Below are 10,164 nucleotides of genomic sequence, written 5' to 3'. Positions count from 1 at the left end.
GTAATAAAAGGTAATAGACAACAGCTAAAGGAGAGGATGCTGACGTGACATTAGATTGGTAATAAAAGGTAATAGACAACAGCTGAAGGAGAGGATGCTGACGTTACATTAGACTGGTAATAAAAGGTAATAGACAACAGCTAGAGAGGATGCTGACGTGACATTAGACTGGTAATAAAAGGTAATAGACAACAGCTAAAGGAGAGGATGCTGGTAATAAAAGGTAATAGACAACAGCTAATGGACATTTAGACTGGTAATAAAAGGTAATAGACAACAGTTAAAGGAGAGTATTAGACTGGTAATAAAAAAGGTAATAGACAACAGCTGACGTGACATTAGACTGGTAATAAAAGGTAATAGACAACAGCTAAAGGAGAGGATGTTGACTTACATTAGACGTTAAAAGGTAATAGACTGGTAATAAAAAAAGGTAATAGACAACAGCTAAAGGAGAGGATGTTGACGTTACATTAGACTGGTAAGTGAAATACAAGTCTTTCTATTTATATTCTTTTATATAGTAAATCCTAAAGCCACAACATGTGGAGCATTGGACTAGTAACCGAAAGGTTGCAAGTTCGAATCCCGAGCTGACAAGGTACAAATCTGTCGTTCTGCCCCTGAACAGGCAGTTAACCCACTGTTCCTAGGCCGTCATTGACAATAAGAATTTGTTCTTAACTGACTTGCCTCGTTAAATAAAGGTCAAATAAATTTAAAAAACTGTCAAAGTCAACATACAATACACGTTGGGCACCTGACTGGCACAGGTCGTCTAACACACTGCAGTACCTGGTTCCATTCCAGGCTGCATCACATCCGGCCGTGATTGGGAGTCCCATAGGGACCGGGTTTGGCGGGGTAGGCATCATTGTAAATAATTATTTGTACTGACTTGCCTAATTTAAATAAAGGTTCATTTTGAAAAGTAAATATATTGGTACACAACCTTCACCACAGTGTTCTCCACTCAATATAATATATGTTTATATATGTGCTGTTGTATATTTGATGTATTGCTAAAATAAAGGTTCAGTATAAAAGTACAACTCTTTTTTAGTTTTAATAATGGTAGTGGTAATAAGTGGTAATAATATAATATGTTTATAGATGTGTTGTATATTTGATGTATTGCTAAAAATAAAGGTTCAATATAATAAGTAATCAACTTGAGTTCTTACAAATTTTTGCTTTAGTGATTCAGACTGACTACAAAGAGACCACATTCAAGTCCTCCATCCCCCACTTAGTCTGACTGCTGCTCTCTCTGGCTCCACAACAAACCCCGCCCGGCCATCAAGAGGTGTGAATACCCAGCCAGCCTACAAGTAGAGGATGGTAAGTGCTTTACAGCAGAAAGAGACTTGGGACCAGCAGAAAAATCTTGTGTTTAGGGTGTGTTGTAAGTACAGTCATTGTAAATAATGTGTACATTTTGTTATTTTAATGACATTTTTTAAAACTTTGTGTACCTTATGAAATTAGATCAGTGTTGGCTGCTAACTTGGTCATTATCTTAAATATTTCACCTATGTGTTTGGATAGGGGCTGGGGGTGAGGAAAGAGACTGTCTGTAATGGTACTCTTATCTTTATATTGTGGAATAGGGTGCCATTTTGGATTCGACCTAAGTTCATTCTGGTCATATTTATGAGGTGTTCCCCATCTCTCCTTGCAGCCATTCGATGAGACGGGCCGTAGAACCAGCGCTATGAAGAGCACCAATCGGGATGCGTCTGTCCTCCACTCTGGAAAATGGGACAGGGTCCGCTCCTGCTGAGGACGTCCTGGGCGAAGGAGGGCATAGAGAACAGCCCCGAGATACTACAGGTGATAACATTTTACCTCTCATTCTGGGAGGAGGGAGAGAAGGAGGTAGTTAGAGGGGTAGGGAGGGAGGTAGAGAACACCTCTGTGTTTGGAGACATTGGATCAGCATTCTTGTCTGGTCTCCTGTTAGCACATTTTATGTAGGGAAGCAAATTATCCAACATGTTTTGACATTCCTGGGAGTGTGTAAACTTGTATTTACATTTTAGCATGTATTTAGCATTTTTGAATGTTTTCTATAGTTTTATAATCTTGAAAATATATCAATTTACCAATTTGACCACTTGGAGGCCACTTGGGTACATTTGGGCAAATCGTGAAGGACGCCTAGTCTTCCTGTTATCAGTCTGAAACTTTGCACATACACTGCTGCCCTCTTGTGGACACCATCTAAATTACAACCAGAGTCACGACTAGATTTGAGACCTTTCTGTTGCATTTCAAAGATGGTGGTACAAAACAATACAAACAGTTGTTTTTTTCTTTTCTGCTACCAGATCTATTATACTCCCCTATTTTCAATTCACATTTCCACAAACTTCAAAGTGTTTCCTTTCAAATGGTATCAAAAATATGCATATCCTTGCTTCAGGTCCTGAGCTACAGGCAGATTTTGGTACGTCATTTTAGGCGAAAATTGGAAAAACGGGGCTATCCCCTTAATGGACTAAATTTGCTTTTTCTTTCAAAAACAAACATTTCTAAGTGGCCCCAAATGAACGTGTGTGTGTGTGTGTGTGTGTGTGTGTGTGTGTGTGTGTATGTATGTCACACAAGAGTAAGTACACCCCTCACATTTCTGTAAATATTTGAGTATATATTTTCATGTGACAACACTGAAGAAATGACACTTTCCTACAATGTAAAGTAGTGAGTGTACAGCTTGTATAACAGTGTAAATTTGCTGTCCCCTCAAAATAACTCAACACACAGCCATTAATGTCTAAACCGCTGGCAACAAAAGTGAGTACACCCCTAAGTGAAATATCCAAAATAACCAGTGATCAGGGTCAACAGCATTAATGTAACAGTATAACTTTGATCCGTCCCCTCGTCCCTACCCAGGCGTGAACCAGGGACCCCCTGCACACATCAAAAACAGTCACCCAGGAAGCATCGTTACCCATCGCTCCACAAAAGCCGCGGCCCTTGCAGAGCAAGGGGAACCACTACTTCAAGGTCTCAGAGCATGTGACGTCACCGATTGAAACGCGAACAACAGTAACTAGCTAGCCGTTTCACATCCGTTACACTCGGGGTGCTGAAAGGACAACGGCCGTAATACCTGTGCATTCCATGGCATTGAAGGAGAGACCGTTCTGGTCAAACACAGAGCCAGGAGACAGCAGTCAAACACAGCATCAAGTAATGTTACAGAATAAGCAGCCCATTCATTCCAGTAGCCCCATGAAGTCAGAACAATACAAAAAGCACAACCATTTCATTTCCAAAATGGAGTTTTACCATGATATGGCATTTTTTGTAGTGACTGAGTAAGCCTAAATGTAAAAGTAAGCCTCAAAACTGCCACCTTTATTATGAGGAGGAAACATTTAGGCAGCCAGGACCATAGGCCAGGACCGCTCTGGCCTAGCTCTCACTGCAGTCCAGTGCCATGGATGGACATCTTTGAAGTTTGTCCTCTAGTAATTTAGGAGGGCAACTTTATGAAGGCCTCCTCACAATGGCCTTATCATACAACGCTCAACAGAAAGAAAAAAATACATAGGCTATTTTTATTGCTCACATTTCTTGCGTTGATGATGTATTGAAGTCATGCAGTTTTATGTACCACACGGGACAGCTTGGAAAAAGCAACGGTCGGTGGAACTCTGACGCCATCAAGTGGACAATTGCTTCAGTTCCGTTGTGGCAGAAACGCTACCAGAGATATTTGATACAAGATCTAATTTTATGTCTATATTATCTCCAAATTATTTCCCTCCACCCCCACCCGTGATATATTATTATTCCAATTTAGCTGTCAATATGGTTTTAATTTAACGCATTCTCTCATTTCTGATTGGAGGGCGGATGACCACATGACTTTAGAACCTTCAACTGTGTTACTTTGTAACAGTTAAACCTGGTGATTCCTGAAGTTGATCAACTCGCAATCCATGCCGTCATTTATTTAAAGCATAATCATTTTTTTATGGGGAAAATAGTATACAGAGCTAATTTTGGTGTAACCAATGTCGAATTTGACGTGTCGGAGAACGGCCAATTCCTCCCGAAACCATTGTGGTATCGCTTCTTGGCCTTTTGGCTAAGATCAAGTGTAGACTGAACAGAGACAAGACAGAGGCCCAATTCTTCGGACCATGGGCAGACCCAGACTTGACCAGACTACCTCTGACAGTAAAACTGACAGACATAAGGGTACTATGGGGGTAAAGTTTGACCGGGGGTAGGAGGGAGCGGTAACTGGAGTGGAATCCTGGGGACAGTAAGACAGAGACTAGGTTTTTGGGGACTAGGACAGCTGACTTTGAGGGCAAGGTTTTAGTCATTAAAGCTGTGATTTTTACCTGTGCTTTTATTAATCAGTTCTGTTTTTATCCCCCCTCGAAGGAGTATTTTAGACCTGGATCGGATGCTTTTTTACTTCCTGTGGGGAGGCAAGTGGGAGAGGCTGAGGAGGGAGGTGGTCAAGAGGCCCAGGTCCAAGGGGGGGAAAGGCTTGCCTGACCTCTACTTGTTCCTGGGCAACCGCTACACAACGTTACATCTGACTCTTGCCACCTCCCCGGTCAACAACAAGACTCTGGCTGGGATCTTACCTCAGGACTCTGAGGCTGATCCCAGTCGACCTGCGAGCCCCAGTCTCTTTCCTGCTACCCCCGCACTACGCCCAGCTCCAGAAATTAAGACATTTTAAACTAGAAAAAGAAATAGTCACGGTCTTAACAAAACACCGCTCTCTTCTCTCTCTTGTGCAGGTTTGGGAACCAGTGTGTCCAGTGCGCGGGCTCGCTGTAGGTGAGCCCACAACGGTTTGGCGCAACGTGGCCCATCCTGCTCTCCTGAATCGGCATCGGGACCTGTCCTGGATGGTCGCCCACGAGATCCTCCCGGTCAGGGCCGTTATGCACTCACGGGGGCATGGCGAGGACATCCGCGTGCCCCCGACCAGGCTGCGGCCAAGAAGAGTCGGTGAGGCACATGCTCTGGGAGTGCAGAGCCGCCAGGGACCTGTGGAAGGAAGCAGGCTCCCTGATCACCTCATGTCTGCCAGCAGGGAAGGACCTAACACCTCAGCTCGTGCTGTACGGGTGGGCGAAGGCCCATTCCACCGAAGGCCTTCACCAAGTTCTGGCCCACCCTCACGTGCCTGAAGGAAGCACTGTGGTCCTCCCGCAACCTGCTGGTAGCAAAAAAACGTAGAGACCACCCCCCAGGCAGTGGCCGTGGTAGCCACGGAAGCCCTGGGGTGGTACGGAAGGAAGGGGGCCTCGACCCCAGGCGAAGGGTCCCCCACAATACCCCAGGTCCCGGCGGCCACGGCCTGACAGCGCTGCGGCGCCTAGGGGAGGGATCTCCTCTGGTCCCCGAAAGATGGGACGATGGTCTATTCAGAAGAGCAGGATGAGGCGAGTTTGATAAGGACTCACCCCGCTCCTGTACAAGGGACCGAAGACAGCCTTTTAACAAAGTGACTTTTTAACATGTTTCTCATGTTTTAAAACATTTTTATCTTTGTTAAATCATTTGTACACATTTTAAAAGGCTTTCACAGATTTGAATTTTTATACAATGAAAAGTACTTTCCCAAATGGTTGTTTTTAATTGTCACAACAACATGTACTTTTTAACAAATTTAAATGTAATTTTCAAATGCTGTGTTTTATGCTTTGTTGCCGTTTTTATGTGTAAAAATGATATGCAAATATGTATGAGCTGTTTTTAAAAGGAATCTTGATAATAAAAACTTTTCCAAAAGAAAAAATCTGTTCTTATCAGTTTAATATCTGATACGTCCCCTATCTGGGCACCATATATTAAATAGATTTTTGGAATAGGGAGATGGAATAGGGGCTTGCACCGTCCACTCCACGCATCGACCTGGTATTGCAGTACCTCCAGGAACGGTGCACCCCCTGTCGTTGTAAATATAAATCAAGCATGGTTTCGTTTTAGTCTATATTGTAGTGTCACATTGTCACACACACAGTTGATCTTAGTGTCAGTTGTGGCTTGACAGTGCTGGTCAAGTCGGTCACCGTTATATTGAGCTGATGTGAATGGTGCGTTAATCTTTAGAAAAAAGTTTAGGTCACGTACTGCTTACTTGCAAGCTCTCCTCAACAGCGCAATACACACGATCAAACATATACACAAATAGCTAAGTACTAAAGTAGTCAAAAACACTTATGATTTGGATATATATACACAAGAAGACCATACAGTATAAACTATGAAATGTGCTAAAGTCATGTTCTGGTAACATGGACTGCCTCACATACCGGTAACGTTATCTGATGTATTTGTCTGAAGTCAATATTTGATAGGCCTGCTATTTTCACAAGACTCAAATATATGTCGTTAAATGTATACAAGGTTTGTAACTCATCTGCCTGTTTTAAAGTAACTATATATGTTTATCCCATTATTTCTATGATCTCACACTGCACTTTTTCAAGTGACAAAAACTTGATATAGTGTAGCAAGAGTTATTCCTTTGCTTACGGCATTATTACAGATCATATATACACAATATGTCTTAGCCGACCAGTACCTGGTGTTCATCAACTGCCATCTGCCATCACGGGAATGCCTGTGTTCTGATGCCGGCATACTGGCTTACGGCCATATCAGTCTCAATACGCCTGGTCTCGGAAGCTAAGCAGGGTCGGGCCTTGTTCCTTTAGTTAGTACTTGTATGGTACGCTGCCTGGGAATACCAGGTGCAGTAAGCTCTTTTGTCCAGCAGGGTGTACTCTTGTACTATTTAATCAGGGAGCAACCGTCTTTATGTATTACAGTTTCTCATAATCGCCTACAATTGTTTTTTGGAACAATGAGTCCACAAAACACACAATTTTTGCAAAACAGTAAATGCTTTTTGAAAATGTACTTGTCTTTTTAAAAAACAAACATTCATAAAAAACTATAATACCATCAAAATTGCAAATCCGTTCATCAAAAGAACACGACTGCCTGCAAAAAGATTGACACAACTATACTTATTTATTGAATGCAAGCAGACAAAACAGAAAGTTAGTCTGTCTTTTAAAAATCCCAGTAGATCATAAATGTTCTTTGCAGTTGTAGTATCTGGGATCTACATCTGTGTATATTAGTTACTATGCTGTTATAAGCAGTAATGTATTACGGCAGTGTTACGTTACTACACCTAATAGGAAATGCACATGCGCACTAGGGTGCCGGGAAACTGTAGAGCACGAGGGGTTTTGACTAAACAAAAACTAACTGTACCCTGCCTGGTCATTTCTCCACAACACAAATATTACAGCAGTCACTAAATCATGATGATCAAAACTGGAAGTACAACGATACAAAGGTGCAGAATTATGGGCAATTACTCTCCAGTTAAGTAAGATCTTTAAACAGGTCAACATTAACAAGGCCACAGGGCCAGACAGATTACGTGTACTCAGAGCATGTCCTGACCAACTGGCAAGTGTCTTCACTGACATTTTCAACCTGTCCCTGACGGAGTCTGTAATACCTACATGTTTCAAGCAGACCACCATAGTCCCTGTGCCCAAGAACACCAAGGTAACCTGCCTAAATGACAACCTACCCGTAGGACTCACGTCTGTAGCTATGAAGTGCTTTGAAAGGCTGGTCATGGCTCACATCAACACCATCATCCCCAGTCCATGCCCTGACGAATTGAGGCTGTTCTGAGGGCAAAAGGTTTTAACTGAATATTAGGAAGGTGTCCTTAATGTTTTGTACACTCAGTGTACATACACTGAAAAATATATAAATGCAACATGTCAACTGTTGGTCCCATGTTTCATAAAATATCATGTACCTAGAATACAAGGGTTCAATTTGCACTAAACAATTTAATGTCAGATAAATCATGTCACAAATCTGGTTCATGTTTAGCCTCATATCATTATCTATTTGAAATGTAGAACATATAGCGAGCTCAACAATATGTGAGTTTAGCTATTGTCTGCTGCTGATGTATAATGACAATGGGCACATTGATTGCACATGTCCATAAGGCCAGTAACGCCATCATACTGTAGACATATGGTTGCATTGGTAATGCATGCCATTATAACAAGCAGCTAAATGGATGATATCCAGAGTCAGAGAGAGATTACAACTGGACAAAAAAGGTTGTGTTAATTTGAGACAGCAACACAGAGACACAGACAAATTAGAGACAGGTCCCCTTCACACCTTATTGATTGTAGAATTCTGATCTGTAATTAATGAACATTGACACTAGTTCATCTTGGATACTATTGTAATGAAACAGCAGGGAGCATGTCTCGAACCCTCGACCTTCGAACCCGAGGTCCGGCGTCCTGTCGACTGCCACAAAAGCATGCTCGCGGCAGAGTCGATTTCCTCGCTTATAAACCCAGGGTCGTTACGATGTTTTTACGTTACAATTAAAACCAAGTTTAAACAATTAATAAAAAGGAATGAATCAACATATAATTTCAATGTAGAAATAAGCTACCTTGTTTGTATATGTTAGACATCTTAGTAAGTATGCTATTATTACTAAAGCATCAATTTTTAGAAAAACAAAAATATCCATACCGGAGGTGGCCAACCTTGATCCACTCCCTGATCTACTGGGTGAGCAGACTTCTATTCCAGCCCAACAATAACACACATTATTATCAAGTCATTAGGATTGATACGTTTGTATCAGGTGTGTTAGTGCAGGGTGGGAAGAGACGCTTGCACACCCAGCAGACCCACCATATGCCAACCCCTCTTTTTACGCTACTGCTACACTCTGTTCATCATATATGCATAGTCACTTTAACCATCCCTACATGTACATACTACCTCAATAAGCCTGACTAACAGGTGTCTGTATATAGCCTTGCTACTCTTATTTTCAAATGTCTTTCTACTGTTGTTTTATTTCTTTACTTACCTACACACACACATCCTTTTTTTCGCGCTATTGGTTAGAGCCTGTAAGTAAGCATTTCACTGTAAGGTCCTGTTGTATTCGGCGCACGTGACAAATAAACTTTTGATTTGATTTAATACGTTTGTAGCCTACATTGTGTGTGAATTTTAACCGTATTGTTGAGTACAACATGTGCTAACATAAGTACACACAAATCCTATGGCATACAAGGATGTGCAGACAGTCTCTTGACCTTCACTGGGACCTCTTCATCTGCAGACAGTCTCTTGGGACCTTCACTGGGACCTCTTCATCTGTAGATAGGCTTTCACAGCTCTCCATATCTGAGGACAGACATTGCAAAGAAACAAGCTTCATTATATTCCAATTAGACAGCCCTGACTATTATCTCTGTCTGTCTTCATAGTTTTCCTTTTCTGACAGCTGGAGCAGAAAATCCTTTCACCCTCTTCCATTGCTGATATCTACAAACGCATCTGGGTAATGAGTTTTTAATTTACAATGATAAATAGGTGAACATTAAGATAACAAGCTAATATGGCGTTAGCCAGCTGATATTTAACTTAACTCTAGTATGTAAAATTGCTAGCTTGCAGCTCATCAGCCAACACACACGGGCCTGACTTACTTGAATAGGTTCATGCCCGCTTCTGGTCAAAACCTACCGTGAGTCGAACCAAAAGTCCACACCGCACACCTCTTCTCAGTCTGCGGCGCCCTGGAGAAGCACCTGGGATCAGTTAAATTGCCTCATGGGGTACAAACAAAGGATCCAATTCAGGAAAGTTGTATTTCAGGTAGGAATGCTGGTGAGTGACTGCCGATCCAATAACTAAAAGTTATTTTCAGCTGTAGGTAATATTTGTCACGTTCTGACCTTAGTTCCTTTGTTATGTCTTTGTTTTAGTATGGTCAGGGTGTGAGTTGGGTGGGTTGTCTATGTTACAGAATCACCCACCACCAAAGGACCAAGCAGCGTGGTAACAGGCAGCAGCAGCAGCGGTGGAAATCGCAAGACTCCTGGACATGGGAGGAGATTTTGGACAGCAAGGGACCCTGGTCACAGGCTGGTGAATATTGTCGCCTCGCTGGAGGCAGCTAAAGCTGAGTGGCGGTGGTATGAGGAGGCAGCACGGCAGCGCGGTTGGAAGCCCGAGAGGCAGCCCCAAAAATGTATTGGGGCGAGCACACGGGGAGTGTGGCGAAGTCAGGTAGGAGACCTGTGCGAACTC

General features: G+C 42.4%; 1 long non-coding RNA gene and 1 pseudogene across 1 annotated transcript; both read left to right on the top strand.

Annotated features, from left to right (window-relative positions):
- The first annotated feature begins 1,203 nt into the window (after positions 1–1,203).
- Positions 1,204–5,103, top strand: LOC135535756 (uncharacterized). Its single transcript, XR_010454878.1, has 3 exons — positions 1,204–1,341; positions 1,682–1,833; positions 4,776–5,103. It is a non-coding gene; the product is annotated as an uncharacterized LOC135535756 (long non-coding RNA).
- A 657-nt stretch (positions 5,104–5,760) lies between these two features.
- Positions 5,761–5,935, top strand: LOC135535757 (U2 spliceosomal RNA; annotated as a pseudogene).
- Positions 5,936–10,164: the final 4,229 nt, after the last annotated feature.

This window comes from Oncorhynchus masou, unplaced genomic scaffold (assembly GCF_036934945.1).
Source record: "Oncorhynchus masou masou isolate Uvic2021 unplaced genomic scaffold, UVic_Omas_1.1 unplaced_scaffold_5107, whole genome shotgun sequence".
Lineage (NCBI taxonomy): Eukaryota > Metazoa > Chordata > Actinopteri > Salmoniformes > Salmonidae > Oncorhynchus > Oncorhynchus masou.
Note: the sequence above shows the minus strand (reverse complement) of the source record. Positions and strands in the feature narration are given on the sequence as shown.